The sequence below is a fragment of the Panthera tigris genome, chromosome A1 (assembly GCF_018350195.1).
Source record: "Panthera tigris isolate Pti1 chromosome A1, P.tigris_Pti1_mat1.1, whole genome shotgun sequence".
In the NCBI taxonomy this organism is placed as follows: Eukaryota; Metazoa; Chordata; class Mammalia; order Carnivora; family Felidae; genus Panthera; species Panthera tigris.
The window spans coordinates 17,945,506-17,959,978 of NC_056660.1; the positions used below are offsets into that span (position 1 = coordinate 17,945,506).

At 43.5% G+C, this 14,473-nt stretch overlaps 1 long non-coding RNA gene across 1 annotated transcript; it reads right to left on the minus strand.

Moving 5' to 3' along the window:
* Positions 1 to 5,112: 5,112 nt before the first annotated feature.
* On the minus strand, positions 5,113 to 14,256 carry LOC122230951. Its single transcript, XR_006207998.1, has 5 exons — positions 13,505 to 14,256; positions 10,149 to 10,369; positions 9,070 to 9,135; positions 6,671 to 6,733; positions 5,113 to 6,325 (listed from the first exon to the last, which is right to left on the minus strand). It is a non-coding gene; the product is annotated as an uncharacterized LOC122230951 (long non-coding RNA).
* Between the last annotated feature and the right edge of the window lie 217 nt (positions 14,257 to 14,473).

Below are 14,473 nucleotides of genomic sequence, written 5' to 3' on the forward strand. Positions count from 1 at the left end.
TAACACATACTTGTTAACAAATTCCCACATCTGTCCTCACAGTTCTGGAAGCCAGCAGTCTCAAATCAGTTTCAGGAGGTTGAAATCAAGCTGCCATGCTCTCTCTTGGAGCTCTAGAGAAGAATCTGTTCCTTGCCTCTTCTAGTGTCTGACGGCCAGCATTACTGTTTTGTGGCCAGTCCCTACCTCTGTGGTCTAGTCTTCTCCTGCCTCTCTCCTGCAAGGAGATCTATGATTGCATTTAGGGCCCCCCCTGGATAATCCAGGTCAATCTCCCCATCTCAAAATCGGAATTTAGGTCACATCTGCAAAATCCATTTTTGCCATATCAGGTTACATTCTAAGGTTGTAAGGATTAGAATTTGGATATCTTTGGTGTGGAGTGAGAGGGGGGCAGGCATATTATATATATATATATATATATATATAAAATACACACACATTCATATATATTTTTCATATATATATATATATATATTCAGGCAAATAGATAAATGGTTCCTGGACTCCTAGAGTAAGAATATACTTCCCACCTAGCTCAGAGAATTTTCCTCATGGAAGACCAACCCAGACTTTTTATGGCATTCTCTAGCTCTCAGAGCTTTTGTCCCTGGTCTTTTGTTCCATCTTATTTGGTTTTCTTTTCTTTCTATGTTTTCGTTAAAAAAAGTTTAATGTTTATTTATTTTTGAGAGAGAGAAAGACAGAGCGCGAGCGGGGAGGGGCAGAGAGAGAGGGAGACACAGAATCTGAACCAGGCTCCAGGCTCTGAGCTATTAGCACGCAGCCAGATACGGGCTCGAACTCATGAGACATGAGATCATGACGGGAGCTGAAGTTGGATGCTTAACCGACTGAGCCACCCAGGCGTCCCTTGTTTGGTTTTCTTAAAGTAAATATTTTCCGTTTGAATACGGCTCATGATCTAATCAACTTTCGGTCTTTGGTTCACTGCCGTAGTCCAGTGCCTAGAACAGTTCTTGGCATGCGGTAAGTGCCCAATGAACATTAGTTCATCGAGTGAATGAATGAGGGGATGGCAGTGAACGAGCAGATATGTACTTGATACTTCAGTTCATATAACTTTAATGTCATGGATATTAATTCTATCAGGTGGTGCTGGATTCCTTTACTTATAATTCTAAGTCAGTGTGTAGACATACATGGCTTTGAAGACAGGTGCTCATGTTCTCTGCAACCTGGCCACGTTGCTTCAATTCATTCAACGCCCCGCAGTCGATTCGTTGTAGACTCATATTTCCAAGTGAGTGAATCCCAGTGCCCCTCCAATTCTTACATCTTTGTAGCATAATGTTGATGGGGACTGCAATAAAGAATCAAATATCACCTAACCCGTGTTATCCACCCCCTTTCATGGGTTCTTTGATGACCTTTGTCCTTTAGGTCACCTCTCATTCTGAAAGGAAGTATTCTTCTCAAATGCTTCAGTCACATGTGCAGTTACAGTGCTAGCTAAGCTATTTTTCTTTTTTTCCCTTAAATCACACTTCTACAATTATAATAGCAAACAAAAAATCATCAAATGAAAGGAGAGTTACTTATTTATCATGTTTGTTATTTTTTGGCCACTCTAAAAAATACTCATCTTAAAACTAACACATAAAACTAGGGAACGGGTAAAACTACTCCTCTGCACTTTCGTTTAAAATGTGACCTTGAAATGAAAATTAAAATCTATGGAAACGCTTAACAAAATAGGTGAAATTATGCATTCCGGTGCAGAATTAAATTCAACATACACCTCAGAATTTTCAAATTATGCCTCTTGGAATTAAACAAACAGGCGGATTGTTTCTGAATTGCTTTCCAACGTGGGGACACATGGAGGTATCGCAGCAGACACATAAATGAGTGTGTCTGCATAAATCATTTGTTCCAATAAAATGCCGGTGTGTGTTAAGAAGAGAGAATTACTTGGAAAAATATTAGGCCCCATGGGAATTGATAATGCACATGCCGTGGTAGCAGCAGGATCTTTTTAAACACAGTGCCCGAAAATAGATAAACAGGAGAAGAAACTGGCCAAGGAAGGCCATGTGAATGTCTTGATATTGAAGGAGGAAGAGAACTGTAGGAAAGAAAGAATTCTTCAGATGAGCAGTAAATGAAATTGTTGCCTCATTACCTTAAGAGTATCTTTAAAAGCAGAAATATGGTAGTCAGCAGCAGCAAAAATCATTAAGAGCTCTCTGGTTGTTAATGAAAAACGAGGCATCATTAAAAGAGAATCTCATCATTTTTTGGAGCTAGTGTTTTATCTTTATTTTTTTATTAAAAATTTTTAAAGCTTATTTACTTATTTTGAGAGAGACAGAGACAGCATGAGTGTGGGAGGGGCAGAGAGAGACAGAGACAGAGAGAGAGACCCCAAGCAGGCTCTGTGCTGTCAGCGTGGAGCCCACCGTGGGGCTCGAACCCAGGAAACTGTGAGATCATGAGCCGAGTTGAAACTAAGACGTTTAACCAACTAAGCCACCCAGGTGCCCCTGGAGCTGATGTTTTAAAAGTAAGTCACTCTCTGCAACGTCTGTGCAAATGAATGGCACACCCACATCTACTTAAGTAAGGGACACACCGGCCTGGAAGGAATATAGAAATTCTCACCGCAAAACCCAATCTGGGATGGGAGTTCTCTGCACAATCTTCTCCACTTTTCTGTTAATCTAAAACTCATCTAAAAATAAAGTGCAATTTTAAAAAGCCTTTAGATTCCATGCATGTTAGAGGCGATTGCAATCTGGTGGAATTTGCAAGGGTAAGTACTACAGAAGTGCATGTAGAATAACACGAATGTCCTTGGGTCCTCATCTAAGCAATCCGTGGGAGCCTCATGGAGAAAATTAGGATTTTCACAACAGTTTGAAGGGACTAAGACGGTTGATGACGGGCAAAGTCATAGCCATGCGGTTTATTTCGAAGGCAGACTCACAGGTGGCGGTGAGGTGCCCGGACGGTGGGCTTCCCTAGGCATCAGGAAAAAATAACATACAGATCCAAGAAGACACTAAGCTGAGGAACCCTGCTTCCTAAAACCCGACAGTCACATTTTGGACATGTAGCCTGGGCATCGTGGACGATCATGTTATAATTGGTGACATAAATAAAAATCTATTTACTTTTTAACTGGCGAGGGCGTAAGTGGACTTACCACTTCTGATTGTTCTGAGTTTCTCAACAGTTCTACCAGTTCCAAGTTTAAAAAAAAAACACTTTAGCAAGCAGTCGAAACACGGCACACTGCGTTGGTACCACTCTTGTAGAAAATCACCCCAAAGCGGAGAAAGGCATTGTGCCATCTGGCTCAGCTTGCAGCTTGTGGATCTGCACCATCCTGGAACCGTGCGGCCCAACCTCACCTCCCAGGTGGACCCTCTCCGGGGCGCTCACCCCCGGGGCAGCTGTCTAGTGGGTACCAGCTGTAACTAACCAGTTATGACCAGCGTCTAGGAGGGAACGCCAAGGAGAGGGAACTCGGAGTCTGAGACATTACTGAGCCCCAAATTACACGCATACCGAATAGGAAACTCTTTCTGGTCCGCTGGTTTTTGAACTTTCGTTTTTAATACGGATATTTTTGTGAATTAAACAGCATGTAGAATCCCAAATATAAAACTGAGAAGGCAGAGTTGATTGGCACGGGAATAGGGGAGGGGCTTAGGAGCCCAGCTGCCTCAAGTCCCTCGCCCTCTAACTTTGGGGTACTTTCTGGAACACCTGGAGCCGAAAACCCCCGATACGTCTGACTCCCAGAGATGTGCGATGACTTGGTCCAGACACGTAGCAGCGGAACCAGGGCTGGATCCAGAACTCCTCCTCCCCCCCCCCCCCCCGGGGGGTGTTTTCCCCACCACGTCGTCATTTCCCGGGCCACTTGCCTCGCAACGCTTTCCTAGAAAACCTGCACAGGGGCGCCTGGGTGGCTCAGTCGGTGAAGCGTCCCGCTCTTGGTTTCGACTCAGGCCACGATCTGGCAGGTCAGGAGTCGGAGCCTCAACCGGGTTCCACACTGACAGCGCGAAGCCCGTTTGCGACTCTCTCTCTCTCTCCCTCACTCTCTGCCCCTCCCCTGCGCACTCTCTCTCAACATAAATAAACTTAACAAAAGTAAAAACCCCTCCACATACTTGAGCTGAAGGGTGTGTTAACTAACCTGATTGTGGTAAACATTCCACAATACGTGTGTGTCTCAAATCATCCCATGGCACTCCTTATACTTACACAGTATTATACGCCGACTCTATCTCAGTAAAGCTAGAAAAAAATCAAAAAGGAGAAAGAAAGCCTTCACAGTGCCCCTTTGAGAGAAACAGATTGAGCCCCGCAGGTAGGGAGAGAGAGGAACAGGCTAGGTGTCACAGGTGGGATGGCCCTGGAGGAGACACGACACGGTACAAAAACCCCGATGGAAAAGCCACACGGTGCCTCAACACACCTGCCACTGAGCTCCTTGACAGTGAAGCCAAAACCTCTTTTCGGGCTGTGTTTTCCAGAAGACATGAAGGGCCCCCGATGAGTGGATTCCCAGCAGGCATTCCCTCCTGCTGGTATCCTTCAGTGTGGCTTGGGGCTGCTGGCCTTCCAAGGTCACGGCGAGCCCTCTGAGAGAGCCTTTGATTAATGCGGAAGGGAATTCCCACTGGCTGATTAAATATTTTTATATTTTATCATTTTCCTGCAGCTAGCAGCTTTTGGCATGCAGGGTATTTTTATGAACGATGTAAGTAAATATTATGGGGTCAGTCACGGAGATGAACTTGGGCCCACAAGCCTGGGGCTGGAAGACGTTAGCCTTCACTGAAAAAAATAAAAGTGGGAATAAAAAAGGAAAATATTGAGGATTTGAAAATACTTGCAAAGCGTTGCAACTGTGCATCCAAAATCCAAAGTTAATATAATTAGATCACTAGAAGCAAAGTGATTTTAAGTGATATATCTGGATATCCAAGGGGTCTAATTCATTCTATTTCAAGTTTGCAGCATTTATTAGAAGAAAAGGAAGAAGCAGGGTTACACTTTCACGTTAACAACCGTGAGTTTTGTTTTCCAGACAGAACTAGACCTTTCCAGACTCTTCCACAAAGCACGACAGACAGATTCCGAAGATGCCAAGCCATTACTCAGAGTTTCCAGGGGCCACAGGCCACTTTTGGTCCAAATGGCCCTTTGGAAAATACAAGAAAGAAAAAATAAAGTGTGGGCCATGGTGGTGTTATGCTCCAATGCCCTCTTGAGTGGGAAAGCCTCGATGATCTGCTTGGAGCTGATGTCACAAAAATCCTCCTTGACACAGGGTGATTCACTGCAGGAAATTTATTCCTTCCTGGGAAACCACTAAACCTCTGCCTGTTCCACAGCCACCCGCCTGGAAATCCCCGGGGAATCCACGCGTAGTGTATCGGTCAGCAGCTCTGAAGCAAGACGCCTCCCCAGAGCATCTTTTCCACTTTTCTCTCGGTTCCCCTTGCCGCTGGCCCAGGTCGGGATGAACAGGAGGAGCACTGCACAAATTCATTTGATATGCACTGCGGATTTATTTTTGTTCTATCACTCTTTCTGCACCTACTGTCTCCGAGCTTTGCCGTTTGCCCCTCTGCCCCCTTCGTCGACTTATTCAAGTCCAAATCATTTCACAATCTTTCTGATTAGCGAAGGGCATTTATGGAACACACACCCCATAAATTTTCTTCTCCTTTAGGTGCTTTCAACACTGTTTCCCTCATCTTCAAATCTAAGAGCTCAGCCTAACCCCCAGGTAATTAACAAACTCTTAGTGCCCCGCATATAGCAGGAAGTCAATAAATAAGGGGCAGGAAGGTAGAAAGGACAGCGGAAAGGAAGGAAGACAGGAAGGGAGAGAGGAAAGAACAGGAGGGAGGGTGGGAGGAATCAGCCTGGAGCACAGCCCACATTCCTCCTGGTGATTTGGAAATACCTGGGGAGCATCCTGATTGAAGGCTGGACCCTGTGACGGCCCAGGTGAGAACCCCCCCTCCAGCAAGGCAGCACCGTGGAGGCAAGATGTCAGAAAGGTGTATCTGGAAGGACAGGGCTGACCAGTCAGAGGGACTGTGAACAGGGCTGACTTGCCAGGACAACGGTGCCAAGTGACAGCGCTGTTCCAGGGAGGAAGGCGCGCTGAAGCTCCCGCAGGTGCCCCGGCTCCGGTCTCCGGGCTGCTTCCCAGGATCTCTGGAAACCCTGTTTATTAGCGCATCCTCTCAAGTTGATCCAAACGGAGCGAAAGCTTTCTGGAATCTAGGTGCGATGGTGTCTTGCACTTCCTTTTTGCCTTCCTGGCCTGCGTCTGGAACATCAAGAAGCGATTGCACAGATCAGGAAGAACTCTGACCACTCGGGTGAAGAATGCTGTCACCAGCCCGCCTTCCTCCCCGGCTGCCGGCCCTCTTCACCGACACTCACACTTGCCACGAGAGCTGGGTTCTAGGCGCCGTGAAAGAGAAGCTCATAAGGAGACTGGCTGCCTTCTAGAAGCTACCATAGAAGGTTGTACGGTTGTTTTCCCTGATTGGAACCTGGAGTACCAGCTGACTGTCTGCATTTAGGTCATCCTGGGAGAAGGTCTGGTGGGATTTCGGGAGAGGGTCTTCTGAGACTGTGTGAGCAGGAACCTAGTAGGGGACGTACTTACTTTAGTTCTAGGAAATGAGACGCTCTTGACTTTCCACGTAAATTCTTCAATGCTAGGAAATAGCTAGGGAGGGAATGGAGAAAAAGACAGAGAGACAATGACTTTTTGGCAAATCATGTACAGTTAAGGGCAAATTTTATTATTTAAATACGCAAAGTAGATCTTTGATGATCATTATAATATATAGTGAGATGAAATACTAAGTACCGGGCAATGTTGATCTCTTCTTCCAGTCCTTACGAGAAATCTGTAACTGGATTCTTTTTTTTTTTTTAAGTTTATTTATTTTGAGAGAGACCGAGAGCAGTTCAAGGAGGGGAGGGGCAAAGAGAGAGAAAATCCCAAGCAGGCTCTGTGCTGTCAACACAGAGACTGACCCCGGGCTTGAACTCACGAAACCAAGAGATCATGACCTGGGCCAAAACCGAGAGCCAGACATTTAGCCGACTGAGCCACCAGGCGCCCCTAAACTACATTTGTTGACTATCTCTGTTTTACAGATGAGGAAACTGAGGCTGACAAAAGTGAAGCAAAATGCTCCTGGCCACGCAGCTGGTGGTAGAACTCGAATTTTTGAATTTGCTTCCAGTTGATGTTCTAGTCTCTTTGCACTATGGGCCACATGTATACATACACAAACTGGGTAAATCCTGTTAAATAAATCCTGTTTCAAGATTACAACTACCAATTGCTTCCCTCCCTCCCACCACCTTGGTTTAAGAGTTTTTGTATTTGCATCTGCAACGCCTACTTCTGGAGCAAGTTTGCTTACACACTACATTATGCCACTGGAGAAACTGGAACCCCTGTCCCCACCTTCCAGGTTAATCCCCCCCACCGCCCCCCCACCACCCCTCCAGGCTCACAAGCACAGGCACACATCTGCTCACAGAGATTGCTCTTTCCGGTAGGTCTGGAACCCTGGACTAAAACCTCCAGTTTCTGCTGATTGAATTAATATGGGCAAGTCAAGTTCCCCTCATTATCTGCTTCTCCCCAGACATTTTGCAGAGCCTTCTGGCCCGTGGCTTCCACGTTTCCCTGATGGAAGAAAATCATAGAACTCTCAAGCCATCTTCCAGTCGGACTCCACTCTGCTTTTTGGCATTTGTGCAGGGCGCCTCTGCAGGGAGCTGCTGGAAGCCAGTTCAGGTTTTGTTCACCAGTTCTTTTCGACTCTACTCACTTCTGGCCTCTATGCAAACGAGACTGTGTATAAGACTCAAGCCCTGCGTCACTCCGTAGCTAACCCCAGTCCCTAGTATGTGAAAGGATCTCAAGAAAACCCATTCTATGGCACCCAGAGAAGTTTCGCGGAAAGAGAGGCATATTTCTCCAAATTCTAACAGTTGTAATGTCTTAATGCAAGTAACTGGAAAACAGTTTGTGCCCATCGTGGAAGTGATGGAGAAACCAAAGGCCTTCATAGCGATGGGATTATCCTGTCCTCGCCCACTGTTTCCACTTTCAGAATATGTTACAACAATAATAACAATAAAGCTATTCCAAATATGCCAAATCTAAAGTATCTGCACTCCCAGACTCCACTATTGTGACTGTTTCTCGCTGATATTTTATAATCTTATCGCTTTTGGCCACACATCCACATACCACCCTGGGTTATTTGTGAAGATAAATCTTCTGCTGAGATCAAAATTGACAATTATTTTTTGCCGCGTCTAAATTTATTTTTGCTGCCTTAAAAAAAGACTTTGAAAATATTTTCCAGTGGGTTTATTTGTTTAAAAAAGATTTGGGTAAAGAAATTACCCTGAACCAAAAAAAAAAATAGATAGATAGATAGATAGATAGATATAGATATAGATATAGATAGATATCTTTTGGGTTGTCAACTACCGACAACCACATATTTGGAATATCTAGAATTATCCAGGAGCTGACAGTTTGGTTTTAGGATCATTTGTAACCTTGGCTGTGTTCCTATGTTTCAGCGTTTTCAGAGTTTGTCAAAAAAAAAATATAACTTTAATCATTAATTTCTGGCTCCTTATCGGCATGGGTTTATTAGCTAATTGAACTTCACATTATCCAGATTTTATGAGCTTAGTTTTCATCACCTCTGAAGTGGAAAGAATAATACCTACACTATAGAATTGCCATGAGAATTGAGTGACATAGGTAAAATAATGATTGCCCATCGCACACTAAGTGCTCACTAAAGGGAGCTGGAAAATATTATCTAAAGAGTGAAGTTTAAAATTAACCGGGTGACAGCAATTTGTGCACATGTCGCCTGTCCCCACAGGCCTGTGTGCTCTGAGAGGATGTGCCGTGGCCTCCTCTGACCTCTGCCTCTTCCCCAGCTTTCAGCCTGGTCCTGACACACAGCACTGTCTCCCAGTGAACAATGGTAGCATGAAAATCATTTGAACATCCACCTGCCATGATCTCCATCGCACAGATTAGTTGCTCATCGTTGTCTATCTTTAGAATTGATTTCTTTTCTGTAAACACAAACAAAAATTTTTTTTTGTAGGTGCTCTTTTATTTATTTATTTTTTTATTTTTCAATATATGAAATTTATTGTCAAATTGGTTTCCATACAACACCCAGTGCTCATCCCAAAATGTGCCCTCCTCAATACCCATCACCCACCCTCCCCTCCCTCCCACCCCCCATCAACCCTCAGTTTGTTCTCAGTTTTTAAGAGTCTCTTATGCTTAACACAGATAAAAATTTTAACTCCAATTGTAAAGATCCTGTTTTTGTTTTCCTCTTCTATTTAAGAAACTGAAGCTGAAATTCTAATGTGAATTCAGTAAATGGGTGTTAAATAAGCTCACGCCTTAAAAAAGTCAGCAGATAAATGATGTCATGGGCTTTTCCGAGGAGAGGTAAAATTGAGACAACTTGGGAGAACAGCAGGAATTTGTTATTTGCTTTGGGGCTTGTCTCAGAAACAATGAGCTCCAGTCTGGACGGCTGAATTACAGCTAAGAAAAGATTTGACCTCACGTGTGAACGTGTTGACCGCTCTACAGGGAGGAGGCCAAGGCCATCAGGCCACCTGCTTGGAAGAGTCAGTGACAAGCACACTGGGCTGGCACTCCATAAGGAATGTATTTCCCAATTTTTCATCTAATAAGCTTTTTCCACCCTTTAAAGATACATAAATAAATGTATGGGCAAATGCTACAAACTAATTTTTGTAGCATTATCTGGTGCTATTGCAAGAGTCTAAATGTATTTGGCTCAGACTTAAATTCTGTGTGTATGTTTGTGTGTTTAAAGAAAAACCCAATTTATAGGACCGTATCAATATTAGACAGACAGATATTTCCAACACCCCATCTATGCTATGAACAGTGCAAAAAAGGCTAATGGTTTGGCACAAAAGGGTAAGAGGAAAAATGCTAAGGCTCTAGAATGGAAGACTGGGGCCAGCTTGTGCAGTGCTGTGCTTCTGAATTTAGAATATATTTTATCTTCCAGGACAAGGCGGGGCAATACATTTACCTTAGAAATGGAAGCAGCCTAAGTATTGGCTACCTGGAGAGCCACGCTGGAAAGTTTCCCCTGCTGAAAGCAGCTTTATTGAACAAGTGTGACCTGCAAGCCAGGAGTGGGAGCGGCCACCCACTTGCTGAGCATTTGTCATTCTTTGTCCCGTGGTCCAAGACCCACTGGAGCCTTCTGGCAGAGAAAATGGCTTCACTGGGTCTGTGCTTAAGAAAGTCCTGTCAACAGTGAGGAGAATGAGTCAGAGAAGAAGCAATTAATGTAATTGATCTTGCCTCATATGTAGCTCTTTTCTAGACACAGGAGACAATCGATATCTCCCTTCATACTTTCAGCTCGGCACTTGTCAGTTTGGGGGAAGGTGGGGCGATCTGGCTCCTGGGACAGGATTCCGTGACAGCAGATGGCTTCGCCCACCCGCAAAGGAGGGCGGTCTTCTTTTAGGGCCCTTGCCTTGTAGAAATGGGACCATAAGTTTGTTTTCACATCTCAGATTACAGGACCAAGGCTGTGTGTTTAATAAGACACATTTTCTGAACCCCAAGCTGAGTATCGTTCTCCTGAATATTACACATTTGTTCAGGAAAGTGAATTCTTATCTTTTGACCCAGAGTACCTTCCAGAATCTGCTGGTATCTGAGCACATTTCTCCAAAATCAGAAGCATTTCTCTAAAAGAGAAATAGCAGCCAATGGTGCAGTGTGTCCCTTGGAGTTCCAGCAGGAAACAGATGGCACTCCCAAACTGAGTAAGTGAGGAATGTTCATAAAAGAATAAGTTACAAAGGTGTGGAACGATCTAGGGACATGCACAAGGGATGGTGAAGGACCTTGGGACTACAAGAGCAGAAGGCGATGGCGATTGGTAAGCACTTCATCACGCCCAGGTCTGAAGGGAAATGTGCCAGTTACAGATCTCAGGGTTGGTGGTTATTGGGAGAGGGTCACTGGAGGAGAGCTGTGACACTGGATGGAAAGATGTGGCCAAATTGTGTCCACTGCAGAAAGGGAATTAAATGCATCGCCTCCCTTTCCTCCCACTGGGGCTGGGAGCTCATTGATATGGTTTGTGCAGATCAGCCTGCCGGACACAGACTAGGACAGGGAAAGGTGGGGGTGTATCGGGAGGGCAGAGAGAAAATAACCTTCTCAGTGCAGTTCTGGCATGCAGAAAATTATAGTGATGGGACATCAGGGAGATGTTGGACTCCAAAGCTCCAAGCTCATATTCTTCCGTACAATCATGGGGGAAAAAACACTCAAAAAACCCTTGCCCAAATGGCAACAGCCTTAGATTCAAGTGGTGGCAAATTCAGGTCCCAGTTCTACTCTTTAAATCAGAGGGAGAGAGCAGACCTTATCTGCAAATTACTGTGTACATCTGTTCTAACTCGGCTGGGGATTCCTGAAGGACTGACTTGCTCTCTCTTTCTCGCCTAACTCAGAACACAGGCCAGAAGAGCTGCAGGCTTTGCTCATAAAAGCAACCAGGGAAAACACACCTGTACACACCTGACGTAACAGATTCCCACCAGAGACATACGAGAGACCATCTAAGGCCTGGAGGACAGAGTGGGGTAAGACTCTCTGGGAAACCAAGAGATTCAAAAGCAGTTATTTCTATAAGGGAATCTAGAAAGCCACATGCCTACCCAGGTAAGACATATGCTCACAAAAGTCTGAGAAGACTTTAACTTTCACCTAAGCTGAACCCTAGGTTCAGAGCAAGACTAACCGAGGGAACGGTAACCCTGCAGAGAGCCCATCTGCCAAGGCCATGACCGGGGAATGCCCCCTCAACCCCCCACACCCCCACAGGTACTTCTATCTCTACCTCTATTTCTATCTCCATCTCTATCTCTATCTTTATCTCTATCTATCTCTTTCTCTATCATCTCTCTATCTCTATCTCTATCTCTATCTCTCTCTATCTCGGTGTTTTTCTCTTTCAGCTCTTGGTATGCAAGAAAATCTCTATCAAACTGTCTTAGCTCAACAAACTAAAGTAACAGAGACTTCAATGAACACATACGGCAAGGAACAGACTTTGCAAAAATAGTCTGGAAAAGTCACAAAACAAATGTGGCGATCACAGTTTCTAATAATCAAAATAAAGCAAGCTCCGGGGAAGGGGAGAGATCTGATTTCCGGAATCACCATGTTATAATAACGTAACGCCCAATTTTCAGTGAGGACGACAACAACAAACCCAGGAAAATACGGCTTATTGAAGGGACAAATTCCTTTAATTTAACAGAATCTGTTCCCAAGAAAGCTGGCAATGGACTTACTAAACAACGACTAAAACAACTTATTTATTTATTTATTTATTTATTTATTTAGAGAAGAGCATGCGTGAGCAGGAGGGACCCTGCTGTCAGTGCAGAGTCCAACAGGGGGCTGGATCCCATGAACAATGATGAGATCATGACCTGAGCCTATATCAAGAGTCAGATGCTGAATCGACTGAGCTACCCAAGTGCCCCCTAAAACAACTTTTTAAAATATGCTCAAAAAGCTAGGGGAAAACATGGACAAAGAACTAAAGGAAATCAGGAACATAATATATTAAAATGATGAGAATATCAACAAAGATATAAGACTTATAAAAGGGAAATAAACAGAAATTCTAAAGTGAAAAAGTGCAATAACTGAAATGGAAATTCCACCAGTGGGTTGCAACAGCAAAGATGGGCAGGCAAGAGAAAAAAAAAAAAAAAAACACAACAGAATTTGAAAATAGGACATCTGAAATTCTCAAGTCTGGGGTGCAGAAGAAAAAGATAAAGAAAGTGAACTGAATCTAAGGAACTTATGGGATGCCATCAAGAAGACCAATATTGGCAATATCTCTAGGATATGGTGGGTTCAGCTCCAGACCACAGCAATAAAATGGATATCCCAATAAAGAAAGTCAAATGAATGTTTTTGGTTTCCCAATGTATATAAAGGTTATGTTTACACTATACTGTAGTGTATTAAGTATGCAATAGCACTATGTCTAGAAAAAACAATATACATACCTAAGTTAAAAAATATTTTATTTATGGGGCACCTGGGTAACGCACTTGGTTAAGCATCTGACTCTTGATCTCGGCTCAGGTCACGATCTTGCAGTTCATGAGTTCAAGCCCTGCATCAAGTTCTGCTGCTGATGGTGCGGAGACTGCTTGAAATTCTGTCTCTCCTTCCTTCTGACCCTCGTGTGCATGTGCTCTCTCTCTCTCTTTCTCTCAATAAATAAATAAATAAATAAAAATTTAAAGATTAATTAAAAAATACTGTATTTCTAAAAATAAACCATCACTTGAGTTTTTAGCAAGTAGTAATATTTTTGCTGATAGGGGGTCTTACCTTGATGTTCATGGCTGCTGGCTGATCAGGGTGGTGGTTGCTGAAGGTCAGAATGGCTGTGAAAACTTCTTAAAATCAAGCAACAATGAAGTTGGCCATTAATTGACTCTTCATGAATGATTTCTCTGCAGCACGCAATGTTCTTTAATAGCATTTTGCTCACATCAGAACTTTTTTCAAAATTGGAGTCATTCCCCTCAAGTCCTGCCACTGCTTTGCCAAATAAATTGGTGTAAAATTCTAAAGCTTTTGTTGTCATTTTAACAGTCTTCACGGCATCTCACCAGGAATAGATTCCATCCCAAGAAACCATTTTCTTTGCACGGCCATGAGAAGCACCTCCTCATTTGCTAAAGTTTTATCATGAGATTGCAGCAATGCAGTCACATCTTCAGGTTCCACTTCTAATTCTAGTTCTCTTGCTGTTTCTACCTTATCTGTAGTCAGAACACACACGTGTGGTTTGTGTGGCACGTCAAAACTCACAAATAGTAAGTAACATCACAGATTACTGATTGCAGATCATCATAACAAATATAATAATAATGAAAAAGTTTGAATTACCAAAAGCGTGAGAATCATCAAAATGTGACAGAGACACAAGGTGTGTAAATACTATTAGGAAAATGGTGCCAATAGACTTGCTCAATGCAGGGTTGCCACAAACCTTTGATTTATAAAAAGTGCAGTATCTGCGAAGCAAAATAAGTGAAATGCAATAAACAAGCAAAAAGAATATGTCTGTATATAAATTATGGGAATCCCAGAAGAGAAAGAAAGTAGCAGAGACTTATTTGAGGAAATAACGGCTGAAAACATCCTGAATTTCATGAAATACATGAATATACAAATCCAAGAAGCTCAACGAACTTTAGGATAACCAAAAGAGATTCACATCAAGTCACATAATCAAACTGTCAAAAGCCAAAGTCAAAGGGAATCTTGAAATCAACAAGAGTGAAGCAACTC